This window comes from Eupeodes corollae, chromosome 1, assembly GCF_945859685.1.
Source record: "Eupeodes corollae chromosome 1, idEupCoro1.1, whole genome shotgun sequence".
NCBI classification, from domain to species: domain Eukaryota; kingdom Metazoa; phylum Arthropoda; class Insecta; order Diptera; family Syrphidae; genus Eupeodes; species Eupeodes corollae.
This window is the reverse complement of record NC_079147.1, coordinates 278405510-278426966: the sequence shown is the minus strand read 5'-3', so window position 1 is coordinate 278426966 and position 21457 is coordinate 278405510.

Sequence of the window (21457 nt, the reverse complement as noted above, 5' to 3'; positions counted from 1 at the left end):
AAGTGTCCTTTCTTTTCGCTAAATATTTCTCTGAGCGCCTGGTCACAATAGTAAATCTGCGTCCATATAAATATTTATGAAACTTTTTAACTGCATAAATTATTGCCAGCGCCTCTCTATGAGTTTGCGAATAATTTTTTTCTGATTCACTTAGAGTTGTAGATGCAAAAAGTACTGGTTTTTCCTCCCCATTAACTATATGAGCAAGAACCGCACCCACACCGTATGGACTAGCATCACACGTCAAAACGATTGGTTTTTTTGGATCAAAATATTCTAAAATATTATTGCTAATCAAAAGTTTTTTTTGCTTCATTAAAAGTCTGCTCATGTTCTGGCCTCCATTCATATTTATTATTTTTTTTTAAAAGATCGTATAATTTTCTTAATTTAGTTGCCAAATCAGGTATAAACCTATTGTAAAAGTTCAGCATGCCAAAAAAACTTTTGAGTTGTGTAACATTCTGGGGACTAGGAGCTTCTAAAATAGCTTCTTTGTTGGGTTTGATTCCCTTACCACTAATAACATGGCCTAAATATTCAACCTCCGATTCAAACCACTTACACTTATCCCAATTTACTCGGACATTATGCTTTTCCAATCTTTCTAAAACTTTCACAACATTAGCTTCGCAGTCCTCTATATCGAACCCTCCAATCAACAGATCATCTAAATATATACCAACCCTATCAAGATCCTTTAAAATTTCATCCATAACCTTTTGGAATTCAGCGGGAGCAACAGCAACCCCAAAAGGTACCCTAGTAAATCTGTATAACCCTTTTCTAGTATTGACAGTTAACAATTGTTGAGACTTTTCATGCACGGCTAGTTGTAAATAGACTCCTGTCAAATCGAGAACGCAAAACACTTTGCAATCAACAAACTTTGTAAATAATTCTTCCATAATTGGAAGATGATAAATACTATTTTCGATAGATTTGTTTACAGCTACCTTACAGTTGAGACACAACCTTAAATCTCCATTTTTCTTGGGCACCACCACCATTGGAGAAGCCTATTCGCTATATTTGATCGGTACTAAAACTTTTTGAGACACCAATTTTTCAATTTCTGCATCTACTCTGTCACGTATCCCAAAAGGTACTGAATAAGGCTTTGAAAAAATTGGAGTCACATTTTCTTTCAACTTCAACTGGACTTTATAACCGACAATGGGATCACTCATGTCATTAGAAAAAACTTTCGGAAACTTCAACATTAATTTCTTTACCTTCATTTCCACCACATCATCCACTTTGTTTACAACAAAATTGTTTCTCCAACTTGGAAACAATACGTCCAACCAGTCACGCCCTAAAAGAGGGGTGAAGTCGAGATTTGATTTGATAACAAAAATTTCCAAAAAATGAAAGATGACATCTTGACTAAGTCCTGGACTTTAACCACAATTTTTCCCACCAGTTCCAATTGATGTCCTGTTACCACATTTAATTGCCTCTTAACTTTTTCAATTGTCACCTCTGAAAATTTATTTTTATAAGTATTATAGTTAATTACTGTTGAGCATGCACCACTATCAACTTCCATTTCCAAAACTACATTATTTATATACAACTGTACTACTTGAGCCACACTATTAACATTAGTAAACGAATTTATATACCCTAGTGATAAATCATTTATTTCATAATCTGTAATATCATCTACATAGTTTACATTAATTTTTTTTTTACTATCGAAACTAGTTTTGTTTTTACAAAATTTTCTTATATGACCTTTCTGGCCATAATTATAACAAACCGCGTTCCTCCAATCCCTCTTGTCAATTTGATTACTGTTGCGATGCCCTTGCCCAGATGGTCTCTTTTCGTAAGATGATCCCCTCTCCGAGCTTGATCTTCTCCACTGACTTCTTCCCCGTTGTTGATTAGGCTGATACCGTTGATTCAGCATGTCGATGGTGTTCTGAGATTCTGGTCTCATCTCCTTTAATTGCTTATTTGTCATTTCCATACTTTTTGCTAGCTCGCACGCCTTGTCAAATGTGAGCTCCGATTCATTTAAGAGTTTTTGTTGAAAACTTTCATGATACATTCCGCAAACTAGCTTATCTCTCAGAGCATCATCGAGAAAATGTTTAAAGTCACATGTTTGAGCTAACGTTTTTAGATCAAGAATATATTCACTAATTGTTTCAAGTTTTTTTTTATTTCTTTTATAAAATTTGAATCGTTCGGCGATTATATTCACTTTTGGCGTAAAATACTTCTCCATTATATCAATAAGTTCATTGAAGGTTTTCACATCTGGCTTATCCGGATTTGTTAACGATTTTAAGATTTTATAAGATTCCGGGGCAATTAAAGTTATTAAATACGATACTTTGATTTTATCTTCCACAATTTTATTAATTGAAAGCAAATGTTGAAGTCGTTCTTTATAATCCACAAAATCTTCACCGGGACTAAAAAACTCGATCGTTCCAATAAATGCCATTTTTGTTTCTATTAAAATTAATTCTTCGTTATCAACTTTTATTTCAATTTCGTTTTGCTTTTCAATTTTAATTTTAGGCAGCACTTCTTTTCTACTTAAATTTTCCATTTAATTACACGATTAACTTTTTTCTTTAATTATCCTCGTCGCCATTAATGTATTTTAATAAAAACACCATTTCACTTTTGAGTCTGTACTCTTTATTCATCATCTTAAGACTAACTTATTTCTAACCTATCAGTTGACTTAAGCCTACATCGTATAACTTTCCAATACATTCATATCATTAAAAGAGAAGTAAAGAGAATATTAATACATATATAATCTCGTGTTCTTACATACATATCAGCTAGAGACTTGAATTCAGTTTTTATCGTTTTTTTTTTTAAATAAAAAAAAACTGAAAAAAAATTTCTCACCTCGAAAATTTTTTGAATAAAAATGATTTCAACTCCAAAACAATTTTGTGCAACGAAAAATAACGTTTTTAACAAATTTTGAGAAAAATAAAATCGACAATTTTTTTATAAAAAATAAAAACCTAAAAAAAAGTAAATAAAAATTGATTTTCCACACAAAAATTTGAGAAAAATCGAAGTACAAAAAATAAAAACCTATTTTCGACTCCAATATCATTTCAAAACATTGTTATATAACCTTTAAACTACTTTCATCTATTAAAAAATATTGTTTTAAACATTCAGTAAGAGAAAAAAGGAATTGACAGTTTATAAAAACTAAAAACCTACTAAAAATATATTTTAGACTCAAATATCTTTTCAAAAATTTGATATTATAGCTTCCAACTTATTTTATCTTATAATAAATATTGCTGTCAACATTCAGTAACATTTTGAGAAATATCTAATTGACAGTTTTTTACTAAAAATATAAATCTAAAAAAACAACACGAAATTTGCTTTCCAAAATTAAAAATATTGTCTATAAACTTTTTATTTCACAGAAATAATTGTATCAGTAGTTTTTTAAAAAAAAAAACATCGAACAGTTCGTTTTTTTCGTAAAAAAAATAAATTGATGTTCGCTTTTTGATATCTCTCAAATTAATTTCATTCATCCAATTTATAAAAATTTGAGGAATGCTACTAAAATTGGTAAACAATTGTTTTCGACTAAAAATCTATTTAACAAAACTTGATTTTCAAACTAAACTATTTCTTGATATGAAAAATATTGTTGTTAATTTGATTTTTTTAAGAATAATTCAATTAACAACTTTGCTAACCCAACACGAAAACGTATGTTCTTTTATGCAAGACAAATCGACAGACGGGTGGAAAGTTATCAGTGTTTATCATTTAGCGACTATGGGCACAGGACTGTTTTATGGCTTCAATAATCTCTTCGGTTTTTTTGGTATTGCCGTCCTTCTTCGTACGATTTTCTTGAAACCCATCCCCACACGTTTTACATGTTATTCAGGTCAAGAGAATATGGGACCGTGATAATAGGTTCACATCCCTCCTCTAATCTAGCCTAGATAGATTTCTTCATTTCTTAAATCATGAAAATAGCAGCTTTATTAATCATTTCGAATGTTCAAATGGTAGACATGTGCATTGAAGAGAACACAAGCGTCCACAGGTTTTTCTTAAAACCAACCTCTGTCTATCAACTCCTACTCTCACCTCCACGTGTTGAACATCGGGTGCCTAGTACCTCAACTGGAGATTGGGTTCCACCCCCAGTGGAAAATTGTTGGGGGCAGCAAACGAGAGAGGTGGAGAGAGGTGTTTCCACTAAGGCACCTCTCCTTATCCGGACGGCAGCGGAGGAATTCCCAAGATGGAATCAACGGTGGCGTCTACAGTTCCAGTAAGGTTGAACTACTTAGTGAACACCTTATAGGGCTTCTTCGACTTATTCGGAGCCCAGGCCTGTAAGGAGCGGTTTTATCCGGCTCCTCATCCTTGGAGTTATACTTAGGATCTGGCCCTCCAGGTTGGGGGTTGTGTGTCGGGGTGACCTCCTGGCCACGTAAAAGCTTTCATAGTATACGGACGGATTTACTGTTGACAACCAACGCAAACGAATAAAGGACAACGAACTTCGGATATGCACGTGGAATATTAGGTCCCTTAATAGACCACGTGCGGCCGAAGAATTACCGGAGGCCCTAGAACGATATGAAGCAGATATCACCGCCATCTAGGTAATACGATGTGATGGGCCGGGCAAAAAGAGGATGAAAAACTGCGATATTTAATATGGCCACTGCTACCACGAAAACCAACAGCCCTTATTTGGATGCTGCTTCGTCATTGGAGCCAGACTTAGGCAAGAAGTCTTGAGCTATAGGTGCATCAATTAGCGCCTCATGACCATACGCGTCAAGGCTAAATTCGGCAACATTAGCCTGATATGCGCACACGCTCCCACAGAAGAGAAAGACGACAACATCAAAGATGCGTTCTTCGAGCTCCTAGATGAAACATATGAGCAGTGCCCTAGCTACGATTTTAATGCCAAGCTAGGAAGGGAAGACATCTTTGGTGGAATAATCGGGAAGAACAGCCTGCACGACAACACTTCCGACAATGGATTCAGGCTCATAGATTTTGCTGCGGGGCGAAACGTCATGGTAGCCAGTACGCGTTTTCCACACCTCAACATCCACAAAGGAACTAGGACTTCTCCAGATCAATCTACCGTCAACCAGATTGACCATATTGCGAGCGACGCCAGACACGCTTCCAGCATCATGGATGTACGAACTTTCCGAGGAGCTAACATCGACTCGGACCACTACCTCGTTGTAGCCAAGGCAGCACTTCGGAAACAGGGAGGTGCTGGGAGAAGATACAACGGCGAACGGCTACAATCGCCAGAGATCGCCAAATCCTTTTCCGACCGAAGTTCTCTGCCGCCAACACAATGTATCGAAAACCAGTGGTAACATTGCCAAGATGCAATCAGAGAAGCCGCCTCTGATGTGCTAGGTTTCAAACAGCCACCAACAAGGAACCCCTGGTTTGATGAGGAATGTCGGCAGGCAAATGCAGCCAAACAACAGGCACGCTAAGCGGCGCTGCATAAATGGACGAGAGCTGCTCATGAGCTCTATGAGCAGAAGAGGCGAGAGGAACGCCGACTTCTCAGAAGGAAAAAGAGAGGGCATGAGATGCGTGCGGTCGAAGATGTGGAGAGGTTTAAAAGCAGGAATGAAGTTCGAATGTTTTATGAACAGGTGAAACGAAATTCACAGGTACATAAACCTAGAACCGAAGGCTGCAAGGATGAAAGTGGAAACATCATAGTGGAACCGCAGTCAATGCTGAAAATATGGAAAGACCACTTCTGCAGACTGTATAACGGCGACGACGAACTAAATTCCGCTATCAGGCAGGATGATCTATTCAACATAGAAGACGAAAGCCAAAAATCCCGTCCTCCCGACTTAGACGAAGTAAAGATTGTCATATCTAAGCTGAAGTCTAGCCGCTGGAGTGGATGGCTTGAATGCCGAGCTTTTAAAGCAGCTGGAGATAAGTTGGTTAGGAGCAAAAGAAAGCATGCCCGATGAATGGAACCTCAGTATTGTTTGGCCGATCCTGAAAAAAAGACCCTCTAAACTGCACCAACTATAGAGAAATCAGTCTACTTAACATCGCCTATAAAATCTTCTCTGCCGTAATACGTGAACGTCTAAAACCCATCGTCAACAACCTGAAAGGTCCTTATCAGTGTGGTTTTAGACCAGGAAAGTGCACAGTTGATCAAATATTCACATTACGGCAGATCCTGGAAAAAACCCAAGAACACCAAATCGACACCCACCATCTTTTCATCGATTTCAAGGCCGCATATGACAGCATATACAGGGACGAGCTGTATAGAGCCATGTCCGTTTGGGCAGGATGACCATGGAGGATCCACGCTGCTCCATAAAGGTTGGAAACAACTTAACAGAACCTTTCGATGTCAAAAATGGTTTTAGACCAGGTGATGAGCTGTCATGTGATTTTTTTAAAATCGTGCTTGAAAGAATAGAGTAGAGCTCACACCTCAACACTATCTTCCAAAAGTCTGTGCAATTACTAGCATATGCTGATGACATTGACATAATCGGAAGAACTCAGCGTGATGTCAATGGGGCTTTGGTGAGTATTGAGGCAGAGGGGGCAAAAATGGGTTTAACGGTTAATGAGGGCAAAACAAAGTACATGCTGTCGTCAAGAAAGGGCATACAACACCGACGTCTTGGTCACCATCGATAGACGTAACTTTGAGGTAGTCAAGAACTTCGTCTACCTGGGCTCCGCTGTAAACACAGAAAACAACACCAGCACTGAGATCAAACGCAGAATAACTCCTGCTAACCGCTGTTTCTTTGGACTAAGAAAGCAATTGAGTGGTAAAGTCCTCTCTCGAGTTACCAAAGTTTTGCTATATAAGACCCTTATCATACCCGTCCTGCTATACCACATACTTATTAATAGTCAACTCAAAAATATTGCTTACTTTTTAAGAGATGATCTAAACGATGGTTAATTGTTTTCTTATATTATTTGAATTAATTTAAAAAGGTTGTTGTCATTGAAAATGCTTCGTATTGTGTGTACCATTTTAACTGTCTTAATAAATTTCAGAATAAACCTAGGCGGCTTATCTTATTTAAGACATTTAAGAGACTCGAACTTCAATATTAAGAAAAAAGGAATAAAATCCATTTCATTTCTTTATTGACAACTAAGTATAAATAGGGGATGTTAAGAAAGATGTAGGAGTAATTATAAAAAATGCACACGTTTCCAAATCAAAACCTATGAAGACCGAGAGATGGATAAATTCATAGCCTTCTGCTATAAAATTCTTCAGAGAATTATTCATATGCTTGAAGAATGATGATCAATAATTAATAAATATCTCTTAAAGTTCCAATCAAAGCTTTAAGCTATGTATTTTGTGTTAATTTGTCTGCTTTTTCAACACAACGGTCCTTTATTTATTTGCTGATTTTCAGTACTTTTATTTTTATTTAACTCAACTTTGAAAACAAAATAATCATCTAAAAAAATAGCTGCAAGCAAAATGCTGTTATTGACTTTTGTGTTGTGTTACATCTTACAACACTGAAAAGCTTTACAATGCAATTTTTCATTTGCCAAGAGCAAACATCAATATTTTTTCATTTTGGTTTTTTTTAAGTAAAAAATAATTTCTGTCGAGATATTAATTGCTTTTACCAAGTTTTGAAAAACAAAATCAACATAAAAATTAAAAGTTTTAAGATGGATAGGCAAAGTTATATTTTATTTTTTAAATTTAAATCCACAACAACAGTGTTTGAAGAAATGTTATGGTAATTTGAAAATTTGATTTGGTTTTACTTTGTGTGTCTTACAAGAGCCTTGATTGTGACTTCCAGATGTGGCATAATATACACGCTTAAATATATCCCTTTATCGTTTACGAGTACAATAAAAGTAATAAGCCGCCAAGATTAGTCTTGGCCTAAAAAATCAATTTTAAATACTTACATATTCTATGTTATATTTTCCTTAAAGTAGAATGTCAAAAATCAGCTATTACCCAATTTTCCAAACACTGGTCGTCTGGGTCAGTGAAGGAAATCAATCCAGATATGACTTGTGGTTTCAGTAGAAGACAACTCAATTATTTTTGAATTGCTACCAATGGGGCACGACTTCTGAATTCAAGTCCATTCAACTAGAAAATATTACATCTTTGTTAACATCATGTGGGTGATTATTTGAAATTCTTAGTGTAAATTGAAAAACCGCAATACATACATTCAAGGCCTTAACAGACAGATAAAGAGAGAGGTCGTCCTTGTAAAACGATAGAAATAGTAACCCAAATTGAGAAGACAAAATGCGGTTTTGTTCTGTGGTTTGAATAACGTTGAAATCAAGTTCAAAATGTAAAAGGTCACATCACAATCATTCATCAAATAATGTCAATAAATTTCTACTTTTTTTTGCTTTTTCAGTTCTTTCCAATGCGGGAAAGATTGGTCTTAATGGTTTTCTGTCAAATGATATATGTATAAGCAAATAGGTTTTTAATCAAAATGAATGATAACGGTGATAGAAAACCTAAATTGGTGTGTAAAAGTTAAAAAGAAAATGTATTTTATTTTGCCTTTATGTTTTTTCCACGAATTTTCTGAACTTCGCAATTCTAAATAAAAAATGTCCATTTGAATGTTTTAAGGATCTTGAGACTTTGGAAAAAAGCAAACATTTATGAATGAAAATCAATGTATTTAAGTATAGAAAAAAGTTAAAAATTACATAGAAATTTGAAACATTGTTTGAGTTTTACTGAAATAATTTCTACCCAATTTTTTGGGATACATTTGTACTTATAGAAATTTGTGAACTTCTGGATTTAATAATTTAAAGGACATAGCGGATGGATGATAATGAAAGGTGTCAAAAAATAGTGGTATTACATCACATTTTCTTTTTTAAATTAAAATTATAAAACCGGGTAAGCCATTTTGCAACTTCCATAGAAAACTTTAATAAAATACGAATAAAACATTAGTTTTTATTATATTGCTTCTTATTATAAAGTTTGAATGTTGAAATAATGTGTGAATACTACATCATTTAAATGACCACCACGCAAATTGTTGCAAGCATTGAATCTTTTAAAGTAATTTTAAACAACTTTTTGACAGATATTGAGCGTTAAATAGGTTTTTAAAGTGCTTAAAAGTTAAAGATTTATCTCCATAAACAAGGTATTTAGCATAGCCCCACGTTCGTGGTGATCAGTTGATATCGCCGCAACGGGAAATTACGCGGCCAGGAAAAGTCTCTTGCAATAAAGAAATACTCCCATGTGGCACCATGTTGTTGAAACCAAATATTTTCCAAATCATATTCTTCAGTAGCTGACAAAAAAAGTCGGATATCATAATATGACCATAAGGCTCCGCATTGACGGTGACAGTCAAAACAGGGAGTTGCTGGGAAAAGGTACAACGTCGAACTGCTACAATCGCAAGAGATCGCCAATTCCTTTTCCGACCGAGTCACAAGTAACCTCTCTCGAAGTTCTCTGCCGCCAACACAATGTATCGACAACCAGTGGAAACATTGGCAAGATCCAATCATAGAAGTCGCCTCAGACGTTTTGGGTTTCAAGCAACCACCAACAAGGAACCCCTGGTTTGATGAGGAATGTCGAAATGGCAAATGCAGCCAAACAACAGGCACGCAAAGCGGCGCTGCATAAAAGGACGAGCTCAAGAGCTCTATGAGCAGAAGAGGCGAAAGAAACAACGACTTCTCAGAAGGAAAAATAGAGGGCATGAGAAGCGTGCGGTTGAAGATGTTAAGAGGTTTAAAAGCAGGAATGAAGCTTGAAGTTTTATCAAATTTACAGGTACATAAACCTAGAACCGAGGGCTGCAAAGACGAAAGTGGCAACATCATAGAGGAACCGCAGTCAATGCTGAGGATATGGAAGGACAACTTTTGCAGACTGTATAACGGCGACAACGAACCGAATTCCTCTGTCAGGCAGGATGATCTGTTCAACATAGACGACGAATGCCAACAATCCCGTCCCCAGATTTAGTTTAAGTAAAGATATTATCCATATCTAAGCTCAAGTCTAATAAAGCCGATGGAGCGGATGGCTTGAATGCCGAGCTCTTCAAAGTAGCTGGATATACGTTGGTTAAGAACATGCATCAACTTATATGTAATATATGGTCGGAAGAAAGCATGCCCGATGAATGGAATTTCAGTATTGTTTTCCCGATCCTGAAAAAAGGAGACCCTCTAAACTGCACCAACTATAGAGGAAACAGTCTACTTAACATCGCCTATAAAATCTTCTCTGCCGTAATATGTGAACGTCTAAAGCCTATCGTCAACAACCTGATAGGTCCTTATCCGTGTGGTTTTAGACCAGGAAAGTCCACAAGTTGATTACGGCAGATCCCGGAAAAAAACCCAAGAACACCAAATCGACACCCACCATCTTTTCATCGATTTCAAGGCCGCATATGACAGCATCTACAGGGACGAGCTGTATAGAGCCATGTCTAGTTTTGGCATCCCTGCCAAACTCGTCCGTTTGTGCAGGATGACCATGGAGGATTCACGCTGCTCCATAAAGGTTGAAAACAACTTAACAGAACCTTTTGATGTCAAAAAAGGTTTTAGACAAGGTGATGCGCTGTCATGCGATTTTTTTAACATCGTGCTTGAAATAATAGTGCAGAGCTCACACGCCAACACTAGAGGCACTATCTTTCAAAAGTCTGTCCAATTACTGGCATATGCTGTTGACATTGACATAATCGGAAGAATTCAGCGTGATATCAATGGGGATTTTGTGAGTATTGAAGCAGAGGCAAAAATTGGTTTAACGGTTAATGAGGGTAAAACAAAGTACATACTGTCATCTAGAAAGGACATACAACACCGACATCTTGGTCAAAACTTCACCATCGATAGACATATTCATTTTGAGGTATTCAATGACTTCGTCTAACAGGCACCGCTGTAAATGCAGAAAACAACACCAGAACTGAGTTCAAACGATCTTGCTAAACGCAGTTTATTTGAACTAAGAAAGCAATTGAGTAAAAAAGTACTCTCTCGAAGGACCAAAGTGTCGCTATACGTATTTAAGACCATTACCATCCCCGTCCTGCTATACGGTGCAGTAGCATGGACTATGACAAAAGCGGTTGAAAGCACCATGGGTCATTTCGAGAGAAAAGTTCTTGGTGTGATCTACGTTCCGTATGCATCGAAGGGGAGTGGAGGAGAAGATGGATCGACGAGCTCTACGGGCTGTACAGCAACGTAGACTTAGCCAGAAGGGTAAAAGTCCACTGACTGAGATGGCTGGGTGATGTAGAGCGAACCAATTCTCAGGAAAGTAAATAAAAAGCAGGACACAGGACTGAGTGTCGGATTTTAATTCAAATCTTACTGAGTGTAGAAAACAAAATTTGCAATTAAATAAAATACGACTTAAAGCAATATCTTAAGTTTTTGAAAAGATGCTTCGTTCGAAATCAAAGTAAATGATTTTTTTAGATAATTCTTTATTTTTTTATAAAAAACTGTCTATTCGATTGTTCTCAAAATCTTACCAGATGTCAAAAACGTTTTTCTGTGTTGCATACAATTATTTTTAAAATAAAATCATTTCTTTTTAAAAAAATATTTTTTGTTCAGTTTTTTTTTATTTATAAAGAAATCTGTTACTTGATTTTTGTTTTTACAAAAAACCAATCACGTCTTATTATATATTAGAAAAATTAATTGAAGTCGATAGAATTATTGGTTCGTGAGATATTTTGGTTCAACTTAAAAATTTAATAAAACACCCGCACTATTTTTTGAAAGTGATTATGTGTATAAAAACATTTTTTTAACTCAATATCTTTATTTCTTGAGATATGGACAACGAAAAAAGCAAAGGTTTGTACGCACGAACGCACAGACATTCATCTAAAAAAAAATTATGTAGATTCTAGGGACCTAGTGACGTCGAGAAATGTCAAAATTTTCAATTCGACAATTCGGACCGATTGCAATATTTCCCTATGGGAAGTTAATACAAAATTTAAAAAAATAATACTTAAATTGGTAAAAATCGGTTTTACTATATTTTAATAGAACAACTGGAATTCATTGCAAAGCAGTGATTTTTACCATTGTAATAAAATAGTGTGGTGATGATATTTACTTTTGACGCAAATGGTGATTCTTGTTAAAGCTTATTCCAGCATTATATTTTTTTAATGAACCAGGTTCCCAAAGTTGTTTTCTTTAACTGATACAAATAAAATCGACTTTAAAATAAAAAAGATGGATTATACATATAAAATTTTACTCTTTCAAAATTTTAAGAAAATTGTAAAGTAGATATGACTATTTTATTAAAATCAACTTTAAAAAAGCAAAATATCCTTAGTGAATCAGGACATATATTTACAATTAGTAATGACTTAAGTTCTCTAGAAATTAAAAAAAAATCAACTTTAAATGTGTATTGTTTTCATCCTCCATTAAAATGTAAAAAAAAAACAAGTTAGGTGATTTACTTTTTGAATTCAAAAATAAATTCAGAGTTATTTGATACATATTTTGCTTGCTCTTTTTTCAATCTTCATCCTCTCTACGTAGTAATGTCAAAGCTTTTGTATCCAATCCAAAATACGATAAGATAAGAACTGTTTGATGTTTGTTTTTTTTTTATTAAAAAATAGTTTCCCTCCCTTAGCTTTGGTTACAGATCTTAAACGTGGTAGTCATTCGCTACAACTATATTTTCGACATTTCTTTGGTTAACTCTATTTTAAAAATTTTACTGAATGTTTAAAATATGGAGTTCCCAAAGTGCCATCTGAAGCTTTTATAAATCCCACGAAACTGTCCCTAAGGCAATTTTGTGTTGTCTTGACTTCATTTGCCTCACTGAAGTCCTGTGGGATAATCCATCTATCTTCATTGAAAAGCAGTTTTTTTTTTAAATCTTTAACGAACCTTTGCAAACCTTTGTCAACCGTTTTCACATTTGTTGCTCAAAAATGGAGACCCTTTGGTGCGAGATTCTTAATCAAACCATTACAGAAGCGAAGTGATGACTACGTTTGACTTATAAAGCAGCAGCTTAAGGTTGATATCATAATATCACATACATTGTATTCTTCCTTTTTCGATTAACAACATCTAAAGTTTTTGACATAAGCTGCTTACAATTATTTATTTCTTGCATGATACTTAAATAATTGTATTTCAGGCTTTGGCAGTAGGGTTGAATATACATATATAAGTAAAATGAGGGAAATTAATAATAGTTATTGATCATATTTACTAAATTGCCCTTTTATCACTTTTCCAAAAGGACTTCACATTGCATTAAGGCTGTTCGTTATTTTCATAAATAAGAAAAGTCCCAAAGATTTTTAAAATACTTTGTATACAATATAACCCCTCCTATGACATATGTTATTAACTTCGCGTAGGAAGTTATTGTAATTGAATTGAAAATTTCGACATTTCTCAACGTTTAAAAGTATCTAAGGTCGAAATAAATTTTGTTTAGAAAGATGTCTGTGCGTGCGTGTGTACGTACGTTCGTACGTCCGTACGTTCGCGAAGTTTTTTCATCATCCATAGCTCAAGAACCAAAAAGGAGATATTAATTTTTAAAACAACAAATTGAAAGCATTTTATGAAGAAAAATTCCAATATTTTATCAAGAACACTATATTTTAGTATTTTTTTATTCAAAACCGAAATCCAATTTTCATGCACAATGTTAACGACTAACATGATAAATTTAGTAAAGTAAAATAAGTTCAAATAATGTATCTATAGCGGATTGAGAATTATTAAGTTGACAAAATGTTTATACCACCTTTTTGGTCGAATCAAGCATAATTAAAAAAGTCTCATCAAATCTCACCAAAATTGAGGGACACAAGAGGGTCCACTTTTATCCTTAACCATATATTGAAGTACTTTTTTTTTTGATACAAAATATGCAAACAAAAATCTAAAACAGAATTAAACCAGGAGTTCAAAAATAATTTAAATCACAAATGAATATCCACCGTCAACATATTTCTATGACATTTCAACCTTGTCACCAATATAATTTCTGGAGAAGCTCTGGTCACAGGGGGATACTCCCTGTAATGGTTGTTAACATTTTTTTTTCTCGTGACAATACGTTTTTGTTCAATTATACTTGAAAATTCAATAATAAAAATAAAAAAAAAAAAAAACATTAACATCTGAATTCGCTTTATATCCTAAACAACCTGTGTACGAAGGTGAAGAACAATTTTCACAAATGGAATATCGAAATAATGTTTCGAAATTTCATAAATATTCATGCCAACAGATTAAATCGCACTGGAATTTCATCCATATCTAACCGTGTATACGAAAATACGTTCCTCAATCTGAATCTCTGAAGGTGACAAACCAAAGATAGATACTATGGTGGTCTTTCATGGACACTTAGTTGCATTTGAAATGTTTCTCCATGGGAATTCGAAATGAAATTCCAAAGAAGGAACAAGGAAGCGATTGAACAAAAAGAAGACCAAAACGAACGTTGGCGGTCGTTCGGTCGGTCGTTGGTAGGGTGGTATATTGAGGGGCGGTACATTTTCAGATGCTACCGTGTAGGTAGCTATAGGTCGTCGTTTTCGTTTTCGTCGTTGTCGTTGTCGTCATCGTCGTTGTTGCTTAAAAACGTTGCTTAATATCACCTCCAGGGAATAAATTCATTTCAATTCGGAAAAAGGAAGATGTTATACGTTCTGATAGCATTTACAATTTCCGGACTGATTTCGTCGAATGAACGGATGGACGTTCCGGCCGAATACGTTTATCTTTTTTTCCGTTTTTTCTATATATAAAATTATATTTCTTTGAAATCTAGTTGTGGTTTCTCGGAAATATGTATGAAGCTTAAGATTTTAATATTCTAAGAGTATAACGTTTTGGGAAATCTACCAAAGTTTAGACAATTTAAAAGGACGACGAGCTATAATATAGGACAAACGTTGGTGGTTTCTATTATTGAATATGGGGTTTCGACAGTCTGAAAATGCCATGAGGGTTGACATAAATGGTTTTGATCAATTTTAATGGATTTGATATTTATTAACAAAGTCTGGGCAAATTTTGAGATAAAGAGATTTAAGTGAGAGGACTTCAGATTAGGTATTGGAGATTATCACACTTTTTTACATCATTCATTTGGGGAAAAGTCTTCTATGAGAGAATTTAGAAAAATGTTGTATTTTGTGGCTATATATTGTTGGAAGGATTATGTAGTAGTTTATCTTTGAATTTTATTGACCTCTTGTAGTGGGGGAAGAGATTGATAAATTATTTAATAAAACATTTGTTGTTTCTTGACTTGTTGTTGAGGAAGACCTAAAAGACGTTTGAACATATTAAAAAGAATTGGACACATCGAAAAATAGAAAACAAAAGTTAACATTAAAAACATTTTTGTAAGTTTATTCTTTCATTAACTTTATTTTGAAACAATTTTTGTTAAAGGATTAAAATTAATGGTTTTTTTTTTAACTTTAAAATTTTCAGAATGAAGTTAGCAAGCGAAAATACTAGAGGATCATACTAAATGCATGTGTAAGTTATTAATAAGAAGTCAATATTTATAAAATGTAGGTTATTCAAATGAATACAAGATAATAAAAAAGGTGGGTGCATTAATTCAACCAATATTGAATTGATGAAGAAATATTAAGTCTTTATTAACACACTTGATGGAGAGATTGCATTTAAAGAAATTAAATACGATGTTTCCCAAGGAAAACCTTAAGGGCAAAGCGACTGATATGGGTTTTTCAATTGGTGTTCGTAGATTTTGGCAACACGTGGCGGCCATTTTGTTTTGGTGACATCTGTCAAATATCTTCTACTTTTATAAGTCCTTTATGTTAAATCATCAAGTAACACGGTTAAACAGCACGTTTAAATGATAAAACTTTACTATCAAAGCGAGTGTTCGTTAAAGCAAACGTTGCGCGTATTGCACCTATTTTACGGTAGAAGTGGTAGCCCTTCACAGTCGATACTTTCAAGTTGTGTTGCCAAGTTTGAGAAGACCCGTTCAGTAAACAATCAGCCAACAACCGTACGTGCAAGGAAATCAAGATCGACCGAGAACATCGACACGATCCGAAAGAAAAGAAAAAGAGGAACAAAAGGTTTGGAATGACAATTTTTTATTTCTAAAGTTTGGCTATGGGCCTGTAGTTTGTTATATTGGCCTTGTAACCTTTCTGGAAACTGGTGTGAGAAATGAATATACTGTTTTAGGGAAAGATTGAATATGAACGTAATGGCTGAAACACAACCACGCTTCAGCTTGGACTTCGCCTGATGTTCACGAGTTCGGCCATAGGAATTCAATGCATGCTATCACAATGAAGCTTCAACCTCATGTTTCATTTGACAATGATTAGGAAATAACTTAATGTCATATATTGTGACTCCAACAGCAGTTAAAAAGTCAACAAACAATATACATTTGCTTTTAGAAGGATTCCCATTGGTTACTTTAAGCTTCTTCCAAGATAAATTTAATTTTGTTTGATTTCAAATGTCAAGTTTTGAAATATCTCGACGTTTCAAGGTACCTACATATATTCGAAATAAAAGATTTTTAGATCGATATCTGTGAGTGCGTGTACGTTCGCTATGTTTTTTTCGCAGTCCATAGCCCAAGAATCAGTAAATATATCGACTTCAAATAAATTTTGTTATACAGATAATAATTCAAAAAGATGCAGAAAGGGCTCTCAAGAAAATTGAGTAAGTAGTTTTTTGATTAAATTTTATATAGTTAACTGTAACGTGATAACAAACCAATACATATTTTCAAAAAAAATCACGGTTTTACGGTTTTTTTATAAATTAAAAAAACTCTCAAAAATATATCACCTCGAAAATTTTACGAATAAAAAATAATTGTATCTTCAATATGATTTTGTGCAACGAAAAATAACGTTTTTAACATCTAGTAAAATTTTGAGAAAATTTAAATTGACGTTTTTTTTTAAAATAAAAATCTAAAAAAAACATAACTCAAAGTTGGTAAAAATTGAATTACGACTCAAATATCGTTTCAAAAATTGAAGATTTTTGTTTAGATCTAATTTTATCTTATGAGAAATATTGTTTTGAACGTACGATCAAATTTTTTGAAAAATCGAATTGAAAGTTTCTCAACAAAAAAATACCTAAAAAAAGCATTTCTAAAAGATCGTAGAAATTGATTTTGAACTCAAATGTCTTATTTTATCTCACATTAGATATTGTGTTCGACATTCAGTGAATTTTTGATAAAAATCCAACGGTCCGTTTTTTCATAAAAAAATAAAATCTACAAAAAACAGTACGACCATTTGGTAAAAATGATGTTTGGTTAACGACTAAAAAGTCTCGTTAATAAAAAAAAGGTTTTGAAACCGAACTATTGCATCATATGCAAAATATTGTTATTAATTTTCAATTTTTTTTTACAACTTTTTTAATAAAACACGAAAACCTACAAAACCTTTTAAGCAAGACAAACCGACAGACAGGATGGGAAGTTATTAGTGTGGGGTTCGCATACCACCTTCTTTTTTTTTTTAATTTGAGGAAAAATAACTGCTGCTAGTGCCAGTGGTGCCATTTTAAAAATGTCATATTGGAAGGTTCATTCAAAGCAACCTCGGACCAGGCCCAACGCAAAGCAGACGAAGCCGATAAGGGTTTGAACTTACCATATCTAAATTTTTCTTATGCTATTGGGGAATACTAGCGTGACCAGCTGAGCAGTCATAATTCAACAGGGATAGTAGATCAAGAACCATACCCTGTAGCACAGGGATATGACTATAGCTAGTTTTCGAAAAGGAGTGAAGGTTATAAAAATACACTTCGTTAACTAATTCAGGGTTATTATCAAATAACTCAAGGAAATTGCTTGCAGAAACATTTCAGATATGAATAGTTGTAAACTTGTAAACTGGAAAGCTATCTAATTGATTATTTTAGTTAACAAGTTTCAAAAAAAATTTTAGGTTTCTCTTTTAAAGAGGTGCCCATGTTAGTAACAGAACAGAATAAGAAATATATTTGATTTCAAAAAAAAAGTGTTTCGCAGTTAACTTAATCCTTTCGTGTATCAAGGTTGACTAAGGTTTGTATTTCTTGATTCCTTTAAAGGTAAAAAATTCTTTGTTGATATTGAAAAATGTTAATGTATCAGCAATTCCAGAAATGGTAAATCTTCAGACACCAACTGGAGATTTGTTCTTCTAGAATCAAAATTATAAAAAAGCTTGAATGCGACCCGCATTGATAGCTTCCTATCCTGTCGGTCGATTTATCTTTCTCAAAAGGTTGGTAAGATATTGAGTTTTGTTAAAAAAGTCGTCAGTTGAACTGTTTTAAAAAAATTAAAAATTACTTACAATATTTTGCTTATATTGAAATAGTTTGATTTCAAAATCAATTTTTGTTAATGAGATTTTTGTTCAGAAAATAATTTTTACCAATTTCAATAGCATTTCTAAAAATTTTTATTTCTAAGACAAACAAATACAAATTAAATAAATTAAATTAATTTGGAGTTAATATCTTCCTTTATGCACGAGATATCAAGAACAGTAGTATTTAGATTTTTATAAAAAAAATACCGAATGTCTAAAACAATATTTTCTGTGAGATAAAATAAGCTTGAAGCCAATATTTTTAATATTTGAAAAGATTTTTTAGTCGAAAGTCAATTTTTACCAACTTTTAGCAATATTTTTTCAGGTTTTTATTTTTTAAATTAGATTAGATTTCAAAAACGTTATTTTTCGTTGCACAAAATTAATTTGAAGATAAAATCAAGTTCTGTTCGTAGAATATTCGAGGTAACAAATCCAAGGTGTGGTGATATTTATCAATATTATTAATTCCTGATTTAGATTCCAGAATAAGGGTGCCAATAGCATCAGAACAATATACTAAATTAAGAATTCGGTTTATTTTTCTCAATACAGCTTGCTGTAAGTTAATAAGAAGGATTTTATCGAGAAAAGAACTAGAGTTCGCTTATATAAATGTTTTCTATCTTCTCAAATTAAAAAAGGACCAATTTCTTTTATTTAATGATATTTTTAAAAATCAAACTAAATAAATATATTTGACAATCATTCGTAGGTCTTTTATATAGCAAACAATGAAATTTGTATTGTTTTTCCTTTTAATTTTATGTTAATATTCTAATTGACACTAAATGTCCTTTTATCCCTTACAACGTCAAATAATTGTCCATCACTTTTGTTTTGTATTTTAAAAGTACCCAAACAATGACAATATTATGAGTTATATTTATTATCATATAGTAATGCTATTTAAAATCCATTAAAAAACCACAATGCATTAAAAATTTGCCACAAATTGCTCACTTTGGTTATTAATTGCTTCGATTATATAATGACACAATAATATCGAAGTGCATTTGCTAAATTGCGGACACATCATAGTCAGAGTGAGGAGGAAAATTAATTGAGATTAATGGCCATTTCAGTTATAATGTATAAAGTACTTACACCATTACAATGTGTATTTTACATCAAGCGTGTTCCTTAATGGCAATGCGTAGTGTTTATGTTCTGACTTCGAGATTCAATACAAAATTAAAGATATTAATGGAAAGGTTGGTACAAATGACAAAAATTAATGGTATAATTGGGCGTATACTTAACAAAAATGAGTGCAAATTTTAATTCATTTCTGTATAATTAGATAGAAGTCATGATGGAAGTGTGTGTTAAAATTTTACCGACATTTATTTTCAATCGTTTGTTTGGAAAAAATAAAACAAAACAAAGAATTAATACTAGTTTCAACAAATGTTTGCAAAAGTTAGAAAAATTTCGTTACCGTCCTTTAAAAGAATGGCTTTTCTGCTGTCTGATGCAATAACATTTCATTAAATTGTTGAAAAAATAAAAAAAAATTTTAAATAAAAATCAATAAACATATGTACATAAAAATTAATGTTTATTATTTAATATCGGTAATACAATTTTAAGTTTATCAATTTTGAAATTATTTGGAACACAAAAATATACTAATTTTAAGATGATTTGAAATATACAAAGTTTTATAATTTTGGAAGCACAAAATTGAAATAAATTCAATTTTAAAATGATTTGGAGCACAAGGTAGGGTGTTTTTAACTACAATAGCTGAATAAAGTAAAGGTATTGAGTCTCAAATTTGTTGCGGAAAGTAAAATCCATTCTGGTGCATCTTCAAATATTTCATTGTCGACTTGAAAGAAGATCATTTTCATCAAAATACAACCCGCGGATTTCCTGCGATTGGCAATAAAATGGATTACGTCTTCATTTTTCCGTCTATTACAAAGATTACAGATTTTAGTTATATTAGCTTGATCGGGTTTAAATACAAATAATTTAAAAGCTTTCAAAAAGCTTGGACAGAGAATTTGTTGCTAAAATAGGTTCTTAATGATAACTGGTGATTAAGGCTTTTGTATGTACATATATTATATGAAGAGATGCTGAGTGTAAGGCTTCTCATCTATTTTTGCTCTGAAGTCTGAAAAAATATCCTGCCACTCATTAATTTTTGTCTACAAAAGTGAAAGATGGGAATAGGCTATTTCATTTCGTTCCTTGAATGGAGAGCCCTTTGTTTGCAAAAGTCTTACCATAATACGCTTGTGAATATTTTAAACACTTTTTTCATCACTCTTTTCAAATAATCATAGTTGGCTTATAGGTTTTGCGAATACAGAGGTATTATAGCAGATTTCATATAGACGGCATAGTTTAGCGTTGAATTAGGCAGTCTTAATAAGTATTTTAAAGAAATACCTCTGCACCGTTTCAAGCACCTCAAAAAAAAACGTAAAATAAAACCTGGGCACCATAGCACATATATTTGTTAAACGTTGCATAAAGACACAGTATTTTGGCGCGAAATCGATCAAGATCCTTGTTACCAAAAATGTTTGGTCTTATTATACTCAAAGCTAAGTTTGGCCTCCCAGCTTTTATGTTTAGAGAGATTTGAAAAATTAAGTATATTTGTAATCAAAACCCCCACGTATTTAAACTATTGCACAACTTCAATATTACATTATATGAGTTGACCATTGATAGTCTCCACGAACGGGTCGTTAAATCTTTTGTCAGTTAAATTGTGAAGTGTGAAATTTGAAGTGACATTAAAGTGTTTAGTTACCTACTTTAAATAAAATTAACTAAGTGCAACATAATTTAAAATGGGTGAAACAAATAATTCATCCAATCTCACAAAAATTGAAGATCTTTTTTTCGACAACTCCATAGAATTAAAAAACCAAACAATCGGTCCAAAGTTTTTACTTATGGAGAGATGCGATGGACAAACTATGAATAACGTTTCCCCTTTCTTACTACAACGCGTGGTTGCTAAGGTAAGTGGTTCC